This window comes from Phyllostomus discolor, chromosome 13 (assembly GCF_004126475.2).
Source record: "Phyllostomus discolor isolate MPI-MPIP mPhyDis1 chromosome 13, mPhyDis1.pri.v3, whole genome shotgun sequence".
In the NCBI taxonomy this organism is placed as follows: Eukaryota; Metazoa; Chordata; class Mammalia; order Chiroptera; family Phyllostomidae; genus Phyllostomus; species Phyllostomus discolor.
Window position 1 is genome coordinate 51,541,198 of NC_040915.2, and position 10,552 is coordinate 51,551,749.

Sequence of the window (10,552 nt, forward strand, 5' to 3'; positions counted from 1 at the left end):
GGCGGGGACGGCCGAGGGGAGGGCCCGCCGGGGGCCGACCTGCCGGCTCCTCCCCCCGCCGCCCTGCGCGCATAAAGCCCCGCGCTCGCCGGCGCGTCCGGGCGCCCGTGGAGGCGGCGGCGCCTGGACCCTGCTCTCGCTGGGCTCCCGGGTCCCCGAGGGTGAGAGAGACCCCGAGCCCCGATGCGGGCTGGGACCTGGGCGCGGCCGCAACCCCCACCCACCCCAGCGCGGGGGCCGGGCCGCGGGAACGCCCTCCCGGAACGAAGCGCTTCCCGGTACCTTCAAGGTAGCTCGGTTCCTGATCGGGGACCCCCCAGTCCTCCCTCTCAGGCCCCCGCTGCCCCGAATCGGAGAGGTCCTCAGTAGCCCTGGGTCGGGAGGGAGACAGCCTCACGGCCCCCAGGCCCCTCGCGGTGCATTGGGTGAGAATCCCTCCATCCTGCCAGTCGGAGCGAGAAGCCGCCCTCCAAGCCCCCAGCTGCCTCGAACCTAATTTAGGGTTCTCTCTCAGCGGCTTTCAGTCCACTCCCAGTGTCCCAGATCCCTCAGATCCAATTTGGGGAGCCCTTTCTGTGCCTCGCGTCCCGAGTGGGGAGCCTCCACCCGCACCCCAGCAGAAACCGTATCAGTTTCCCCAGTTGCTCGTCATCCTTGCTGTCCCGAATGAGAACCCCCCTCAGCTGTCCCAAGTCCCTGCCGTCCACAGAAGCCCCCCTGCCCCGAGCCTGTGGGGCACCCCCACCCCGCGTATGAGGAATCTCCACTGTGTTTCTCTGGCTCCCCGGCTCTCGCCCGCCCCACGCAGACCACTGTCTGGATTCGGTAAAGCCGGTTCCGGCCGCTCCCTGGCCCCTCCCCACCCAGTCCCGGGGAGAGGCCAGTGCCTCTTAGAGACTCCCTTTTCCAGTTTAGGGGCCTCCAGGCTCAGCGGGGCGCCTTCCCCCTCCGGATGACCCCCTCGTAAGCCCCACCCCATCGGACTGGAAGAACCTAACTGCCTACCCACCGCGTTTGGAGTTACTTCTCTCTGTCCATCTCAGCTGGAGACACTGCCCCCGAAGGCCAGACACCTTCGGCCCCCCCTGCTCCTCCCCAGGCCCCCATCTTACGGGTCTCTGAGGTCCCCCCGAAGGTTCCCTCAAGACTCCTGGCGGCCCCCCGCAAAAACTCCCTCCCTCCAGCCTGGGAGCCGTGAGCAAGTCCATGCTGGATCGCCCCGGAAGCCGGAGGCGGCCCCCTCTGGGTCCCCATTTGGCCAAATCCATATCCTCTCCTTCATTTCCCAGCCCGGAGTCAAACCAGGAGGCTAAGGCAGCCAGCCACTCCCTCCGTGCCCTGAACTCCCAGCCCTGCTGGGGCGGGTCTCAGGGCCACACTAGCCCCTCCCCCCAACTCACCTCCCACTCTGTCCCCTCCCCTCTCTACCTTAAATCCACGCCGCGTAACCTCGTGACACCCCTTGACGACATCCCATCGCTTCTCACCTTGACATCCCTTCTCCAGTCAGCCACATTTTATCAACGTGCCCAGCAGCTCTGGGCAGCGGAGCCCTGACCTCTGGAAGGGTGCCCATGACCCCACCCCTTAGTAAACGTTCCCCCGCCCGCCCCAATCACCACACGTATGGGAACCTGAGAAACTCAAGTTAATGGTTTCCTCCGGACCTTCTGGGAACACTCAGCAGGTCTATCCTGCCACCCTGTGTGTGTGACGCCATGCCAGCTTGCTTTTTCCTGTTGTTATGCTCCTCCTGGCCCGCAGTTTCTCAGACCCCCTGAACTCGGGTTGGGGGGCTTCCCACACGAGGCATGTCTCACCATCTCAACGCAAACCGGAGCATCAGGTGTGCCCTGGAAGAGACACCCGTGAAGGTCAGTCGGTAGCACCTTCAGTGTTAGGGAACTGACTGTTCCCAGGGCCACACCTCCTGACCCTCGTGTGCCAAAGGGAGCCCATGGGGATGTGCGAGGAGGGGAGAACCCGAAGTGTCCACGGGCATTGGTTTGGGTGCTGGTGCTGTTGGGCAGGTGGCCTGCAGGGTGGGAGATGGGCAAGGGTCACTGGTCCAGAGCCAGCCAAGCCTTCGTGAGCAGTGGATTGAGATGGGTTCCATTTATCAGTGTCCCCACTCGGGAGGAGGAAGTGTATCCTTGTCACCCCCTGGTTTGAAGCACAGTAATGTTTGGGGGGGCACTTAACAGAAGTCACCTCCTCCTGCAGGTTCATCTCAGCTTCGCTGCTTCAGGCCACACTGGCTGTGCACTGGGGGCAAGGAGTCCTCCCGGGGGCAGCCCTCACAGGACAGTGTGGCTGCACGTGCGGGATCCTCACGGTAACCTGAGGGTCTCAGTGGTGTTCAGGAACAATGATCTTCGGGGCAACCGGCCCAAGCTCCAGAATTCAGGGACTAGAGGGTGTGGTTCCGGCTCTTTCTGTCTAGTACTCCACGCACTGCGCATCACTCACAGAACCAAAGAATGACTTGCTTTATAGGTCTTTTTTTTTTTTTAATCTCTTCCAGAAAGAGGGCAAGTGACTTAATGCCGGAGCACTGAGATGCAACTTGGCACAGTCATTCCGTCGACAAATATTTATTGAACACCAGCCGCCCAGCAGCCACTGTCTTAAGCACTGTATTCCTAGCACCTGCCTTTGTGAAGCTTGCTTTCTAGAGACAGGAGCCAGATAATAAATAAATAGGTAAACAGATAAGTAGGATGTCAGTTAGGTGTTGGTAAGTGCTATGGAGAAGGAAGGGGGACAGGGAGGGTGGGAGGTGTGGGGGCGAGGGGAAGACGCAATGTCAACTCAGGCAAGTTCTCATGGGGAGGGGTGATGTTTTAGTAAAGACGTGAAGGAAATGGGGTGCATTGATCTACTGTATTATCCAGAACTGTCACTTAAGCAGGACACCTGCCTCTCTTGAGTGCAATGCTAATTGATATTCACAATTTGACTTTTCACTGCTCTGACAACAATGGTTCCCCAAACTTAATGCGCTTAAAATATCATCCAGTGATTTTTCCAGCAGACACAGGGTAAATGGGGGCTCTGAAAACTGCTTAAAAAAAAAAAAAGGCAAGCAAGCACCTCTATCAGAAGATGCTGATCGCTGAGGTTTTCCTTGGACCACTCTTAAAGAAACACTGCTCTAAAATAAAGAGTCTCCTAGAACGACAACAACAACAACAAAATTATAGGTAAATTATAGTCTATGTGGTTTTAGTGTTGAGAGTATTTCACTGTGTTCTCATGCTTGGAAAATGCAGTACCCAAGCAAAACCCTGGATTACCCAGAACATCCCATTTCTTGTCCAAGCAGGAGAAGGGAGAATTTATCATGAGCTGGTTAGGAGCCAAACATGTATAATCAGTCTGTTTTCACCTCCCCCTACCCCTGCCATTTGGTCCTAATGTTTCGGATACTCTTTCCTTTTCCCAAATTTCTGAACACACCCAGCAAGTGAATGGCTGGGGTAATGAAAGCGTTGGACTGAAAGATGATAGATTCACCACCACCGTTTCTGGTTGAGTCTAGAGGAACACCACGCAGCCTTCCGAGCCTCCGTGTACTCACAGAGTAAGGCTTGCCGAAAGACTTGAGTGAGACCACGTATTTGAAAGCAATCTAAGATCTGGAAAGCACTCTGGAAAGGGGAAGAAATTCTGACTGTGCTTCCGCCGATCCAGTTCATTTGGTCCAGTGTATGTACAGTCACCTTCAAGACAGTGTGGCAGTGGGCACCGAGCTATCCATCTAGATCAACAGAATGGAATGAAGACTCCACAAATAAACCGGTCCCTTCAAAAAAAAAAACGGTGCTGGGACAACGGGAGAGCCGTGTGCAAGAGAACAAAGTTGTACCACTACCTCACACCATGTACGTCCAGACGCCAGCTCGAAATGGATCGAAAATCTAAATGTAAGAGCTACAACTTTTAAAAGAAAGATAGATCACTTGGACATCATTAAAATGAAAAACTTTTCGTGCTCCAAAGGACGCTATCAAGAAAGTGAAAAACAGCCCACAGAAGAGAAAAAAAATTTTTTTGCAAACCATATACTTGATGAGGAACTTGTATCTGGAATATGTAAAGAAGTCATACAATTCAATAATAAAAAAGGTAAATTATTCAATTAAAAATGGGCAAAGGATCTGCAAAAGCCATTTCTCCAGCAAAGATATATAAACGGCCAATAAGCACCTGGAAAAAATGCTCAGCGTGATTAGCCATAAGGAAGTGCAGGTCAAAACCACAGTGAGACACCACTCTGCACCTCCCAGGATGGCTGTGTTATGATAAAAAGGGTAGATAATAACAAGTATCGGTAAGGAGGGGGTGAAATTGGGACCTTTATACATTGCTGGTGCAACACGATGGAAAATGGTCTGGAAAAGCAGGTCCTCAAAAGGTTAGACATAGAATTACCCTATAACCCAGCAATTCCACTCCTAGGTGTATATACTCCAGAGACATGGAAACACGTCCACACGAAAACCTGTACGTGAAGGTTTGCAGCAGCATTATTGTTCATAACAGCCAAGGAGTGGGAGCAACCCGAACGGGCATCACTTCTATACAACGGAGTGTTGTTTGGCCATAAAAAAGAATGCATTACTGGTACCTGCTACAACACAGGTGAACCTTGAAAAAATTATGCTAAGTGAGAGAAGCCAGAAATGAAAGGTCACGTATTGTATGATTCCATTTACACGAGATGCCCGCAGGAGGCAAACGCACAAAAACAGGAATAAATGGGTGGTTGCCTGGGGCTTGTGTGCGGAGGGGTGGAGTCAGGGGAGATCTGGGGGGAAACGCGTACAGGTTTCTATTTGGAGTAACGAAAATATTCTAACATTGATTATGGGGATGGCCGCACAATTCTGTGAATATACGAAAAACTATTGAATGGTACACTTTAAATGGGTAAATTGTGTGGTATGTGAATTACATCTCGATCAAGCTGTTACCCCCCCCAAAAATCACTTACCTATTATAAACTTTTCTCTGATCCCTGTGCCTACGCATCAAGATGAATTTACCCTTTTTTCTCTCATAGCATCTTGTTTTTAACTTTTATCATCATCATCATCATCATCATCATCGTTGTCACTAGAAATAGTTAAATACTTCCCATATACCAGACACTGTGCTAAGTAAGGACTTTTCAGGGATTTTCCCATTTCATTCTCCCGGCAATTCTTCAAGGAAGAAACTATTGTATTTTTGTTTTACTGACCAGAAAAATAAGTCTTAGGGAAGATAAGTAATTTGTCTAAAGTCACATAGTAAATAGGAAAAAATAATAGCTGAGATTTACTGAGCAAGTACTATATCTCAGGCACTGTACTAAGCACTGCTTCAGGAAACTCATTCCCTTCTTACCACTCCATGAGGCAGGTCCCTATTTTCCAGATCTGGAAATAGAAGCATCACACAATAAACTGGCTAATAAAGATCAGAATGGTAGCAAGTGGGGGGAGCTGAGGCTGGAACTCAAGTCAGATGCCAGAATGTCCTGTGAACCTCTATGTTACCTTATGTACCTGTGTAATGCATAGCACCCCACTTGTTATTTTAGATGCTTCTGGGCCATCATGCTGGAATGAGAGCTCTTTAAGGGCAGGGGCCCTGTGCTGAGCCTCTTCACCATCTCACCCACCACCGTCCTTACCCTCAGACCCACACTTTACATGAGGCGCTCGATCGTTGCTCATCAGCCCCTGTGCTAGGACTGGAGGGCGTGATGGCGAGGAAGACAGACAGCTCTCCACACTCTCACGGAGCTTACCGTCCAGAGGCAAATGTTCACGAGGGTTTTACATGCATCTTCTTAACCAAGTCATTTTAAGCACTCCAATAATCCAATGCAGCCTGCTTTATTAATATACCTGTTTACAGAGGAAGAAACAGATTCAGGCAACTGAAACGACAGGTCCAAGGTCATGCAACGAGAAAGTGTGTGGGGGCAGGTCTAAGAACCCAGCTCCACCTGATTCAAACATTGTGTTACATTGTCTCCACTTACCCCTCTGACTTTCCGCCCCCTGCCCCTGGCAGGGAGGGGAGGGAATTAAATAAACTATTCTGCTTGCCCAGCTGAGAACACCCAGGCTGTTCAGACCTGCTGACTCTCCCACTTTCTCATTGTCGCTTCCAATGACGGCCAGAGTCAGTGTGATGTGTCGGTGGAAGAGGGGGATGCTATTGGAGTTTTATGGCTTCAGCATCTGAAGTCGCCCTCTCTGCTGTAATTAGCTATTTGATTTAGTCTGGTCAATTAATAACTCCGTAATTCAGGGGCTGAAGACAAAGATGCTACGAGCATGCCTCCTTTAGTTTAGGTTTTTTTTTTTTTTTTTAATGTTTATTTTCGGAAACTGAAACTGCAGACCTGGAGAACAGAAACCGCAGGTCTGTCGGTGGTGGCTGTGGGGGAGGGGGTGCCAGGCTGTTGGCAGGGACTTCTCAGGACACTCAAGGCAGATCATAAAGATGAGGGGCTGGCTAGAGGAGGGTCCCACTGCCCTGGGCTCAGAAACACCCTCTTCCTCCAGAACATGTATTCGGGGATCCCAGGGAAATCATTTTTTGGAGTCAGTGAATGTAGCAGAAATGAACATTAGACAGGGAGGCAGGAGCCTGGGGCTCCCTCTCAGACCTTGAAGCAGGCTCTTCCTCTCTCTCTGAGCCCTAGTTTATTCATCAGCAAAACGGAAGGTGGACTATCTTAGAGGTGGGAAATTGGTTTCAGTTCTTCTATTGATTAGTAGTGACTGGGGCTGGGCAAGGATAGAAAGCTGTGATTGATTAGCAATGTCTGCCATGGATACAGATAATCAGGGAATAATGAAAGAGCCCCATAATATTTGCCCTCCCTAAGAGTATCCCTACACCTGTCCCAGTTTTGGTCTTCCAGAGACTTTTGAACAAGAAGAGCAAGGATTGGGAGCTATGTAGCCACCCCCAGGGGTCAGGTAGCCAAGGGCAGAACCACCAAAGTGATAGTTTCATTAACAATGATAATACCTGATTCCATATGTGGAGAAAGGGCCAGAAAGGATTTACATTAAACTGTAAAGCATTAACCTCAAACCGGGAACACGGCAGAGGTGGGTGTGGATTTTTTCTGTGAGGATGGTTCCTCTCAACAGTCAAAAGAAAACATAGCAAAAAGAATTTGAACGAGACTATTTAAAGACTCTTCAAGAACTGTCCTAGCAGCATTCTTCACTGTAGAAACTGGAAACAAGCCAAATGTCCATCAGCAGGAGAACAGGTAACTGCGACACGATGGGATACTACGCAGAGATGACAAGGAACGTGTGACTGACTGGCACACGAACGCACCACAAAACCATTGCATTGGACCAAAGGAGCCGGGTCCAGCCCCGGCTGGTGTGGCTCCTTGGGTTGAGTGCCGGCTTGCAAACCAGAGAAGCCAGATACCAAACAGCACATACTGTGTGGTTCCGTTTGTAAGAGGTCCTGGATAAGCAACATGAATCTATGGGGAGAAAGGTCAGAATAGTGTTTATCTTCAAGAAAAAGGGAGCAGATATGGACTGAGAAGCAAGAGAGACGTTTCCGGAGGATAGAGATGGTCTTGTATCAGCGCTGCCCAGTGGAAGTAAGATGCGATCCACTGCTGAGAATCGCACATGTCATTTAAAATTTCCTGGTAGCCACATTAAAAAAAAAAAGTAAAAGGAAACAGTGACATTTACGTTAGTCATATATTCCAAATATTCGATTTCAACATGTGGTCATTATAAAATTATCAATGATCTATTTTGCGTTCATTTTTTTTGCATTCATCAATATCTGATGTATATTTTGTGCTCACGGGACTTCTCAGGTGGGACTGGCCACATTTCGAGCATGCGGTGGCCGCTACAGTAGGAAACACAGGTCCGCATCTTCCTTACTCTGAGTTGTTGTTTTATATAAAAACTCATTCAGCTGAACACTTACAATGTGTACATTCTACTTCGTGTAAATTTTACCTTAATAAAAAAACACACAATAATTTACTAAAAAGGCAAACCAGAAAGAATTTAAAAGGGGGCTAAGGTGAGAGAGTAGGGGTAGACTAACCAGGCAAAGAAAAGAAGCTACACTCATAAATCTATTGACCATCTCAGCGGGGGAATCTGTCCACACTCCAGACCCCCAAGACTAGGCCAGAAAACCGTGAAAGATCAACTTTGGTGGGAGCTACTCAAGAGCCTGGCTTTCCGTTGTCGGCACTCTGTGCTAATCCCCTAGTGTGTTACACATGGCGGCTCACTAGCAATAGTAAAAGTAGATATGGACAACTTTGCCAGACCCTTGCCACGTCCTCAGGATGGTGCTGAGAACTTCCCTGCATGATCGCATCGGATCCACAGCCCTCAGAGGCTCGGTCTGTTACGGTCCTCCCATTTTGCAGACCTGGAAACGGAAGCTCAGTAACTTGGCCAAAGGCGCTCCACTCACAAGTGGCACAGAGAGGATTTCTTTTCTTTTTTGACATTGAAAATAAAAGCATCGCTTCTATGGACAAGTTTGGAACACAGTGGACTTCACAGAACAACAGAAAGAAGACAGTCCCCAGACATGGGAGTGTAACATTGGGGCAGACAGGGTAATTAATACTCTTCGCCCTCATCCTCTCCCTTAGCCGTCTCCACTCCAGCTTCCTCAAGGGCAGCCATGTCCTCACGGCCTCAGGAAACTCTCCGTCCTCCATCCCTCATTGGTATCTACCGGCGGGCAAAGGCACGCTTGGCAAACATGAGGCCAAACTAGCGGTCCGGGCAGACCCCAGCCTCGGCAGTCGCCGTGGTGTTGCTCGGCATGCACACAGCTCACCGTGCTCCGGCCAGGTCTCCAGCAGGCGCCACAGTGGGAGGCTGGTCACGAATGCCAGCTTGAAGCCAATGGGGCCCCAGTCCACACACTGCATGGTACGCTTGGTCTTGATGGCAGCAATGGCAGCATTGGCATCTTTGGGAACCATGTCACCACCGTACAACAGGCAGCAAGCCACGTATTGACCGTGGCGAGGGTCCCACCTCACCATCTGGTTGGCTGGCTGGAAGCACACATTGGTGGTCTCTGCTACGGTGAGCTGTTCATGGTAGGCTTTCTCCACAGAGATGATGGGGCATACGGGGCCAGAGGAGAGTGGATGCAGGGATAAGGCACCAGCTTGGTCTGGATTTGATCAGATCAACACTCAGGGCTCTGTCCAACCTGAGGGGAGCGTGGATGGGAGGACACAGCTGGCTAATAAGGCCATTAAAGTTAGTGAAGGTTGGGTGCTTAGTATCGAGGCTTCTACGACAGATGTCAGGACGGCCTCGTTGCCAACCACGAAGGCACAGCCGCAGAGCCCCAGGGTGCTGTGGGTGGCGAGGATGGAGCTGCAGGGCTCAGCTACAGCTGTGGGAACCTGGGGGGTTGGGTGAGGGAGAACTCCAGCTTGGGCTTCCTGCCATAATCGACAGAGATGTTCCGTCAGCCGGGAGGGGAACCCAGAGCCAGCTCCCCCAGCCAAAGCTGTGGAAAACCGAGAAGCCCTGAAGACCTGTACACTGCTGGTCAGTTTCCAAACGTGGTCCAAGACAAGGTCAATGATCTTGCCAGTGGTGTAGTGTCCGCGGGCATGGTTATTGGCAGCATCTTTCTTGCCTGTGATGAGCTGCTCAGGGCGGGAGAGCTGGAGGTAGGTAGGTATCCGTGTGAACTTCATCAGTGACCCTGGGTTCCAGGTCTACAAACACTGCCCTGGGCCCATGGCTGCCAGCGCCCATCTCACTGAGGAAGACATTGAAGGAGTCATCTCCCCCCTCCCAGAAGGTCTTGTCACTTGGCCTCTGGCCATCGGGCTGGGGGCCGTGCTCCAGACAGGAGGGCTCCCAGCAGGCATTGCTGATCTGAACACCAGCCTGGCCACCGTGGGTGCACTCAATTGTCACTGAGACCCTAGGGCTCTGCACGGCTGGAGGAGGCCAGGGGGCTGAGACAAGGACCTCCCACTGACAGACTACCAAGGAGTAGGGGCCGGGGTAGTGGGGGTGGCAGGCAGCGGGAAGAAGTCAAAGAGGGCATTTCAATGCAGGTTTCCTCGGCTTCCAGCATGATCTTCCTAACCACTACCTCTACTGAAGCTTGAAACGCTTTACTTGCTTTAAAAACAAATAAATAAACGACGAAGAAAAAGAAATAAACAGATGAGGAAGAGTGGATTCAAGGTTATGTCTATAAATAATGTCACTCGCTCCCTGGCCCTCAGACGTGCCCTCCTGACGGAGGAGAGGAGAGCTGGGGTTGTGCGGAGCTTCAGGCCATCTTATCTGAACGCCCAGGGAAGGCTGCGTCCGGTGGGAACGTCCCTCCATCAGAAGTGTCCCAAGTTCAGAGAGGCTGAGAGCGGCGGCCGTGGAGAGCCTCGCATGTCCCCTTCTGGCTTTGCAGAGGGAGAAACAGAAACGCAAGAGGTCCAACAGGAGAGGCGCCTTGCCCAAGGTCACACAGCCAGTGCCCGGTGACTCCATCTTTG

At 51.2% G+C, this 10,552-nt stretch overlaps 1 long non-coding RNA gene and 1 pseudogene across 2 annotated transcripts; one reads left to right on the forward strand and one right to left on the reverse strand.

Moving 5' to 3' along the window:
* Window position 1: 1 nt before the first annotated feature.
* LOC118498010 lies at window positions 2-5,247 on the forward strand. 2 transcript variants are annotated; one of them, XR_004900531.1, is made up of 2 exons: window positions 2-3,203; window positions 3,464-5,247. It is a non-coding gene; the product is annotated as an uncharacterized LOC118498010 (long non-coding RNA). The 2 variants fall into 2 exon arrangements; XR_004900532.1 differs by having other exon boundaries at window positions 3-2,703.
* Window positions 5,248-7,988: 2,741 nt separating this feature from the next.
* LOC114509385 lies at window positions 7,989-10,085 on the reverse strand (annotated as a pseudogene).
* Between the last annotated feature and the right edge of the window lie 467 nt (window positions 10,086-10,552).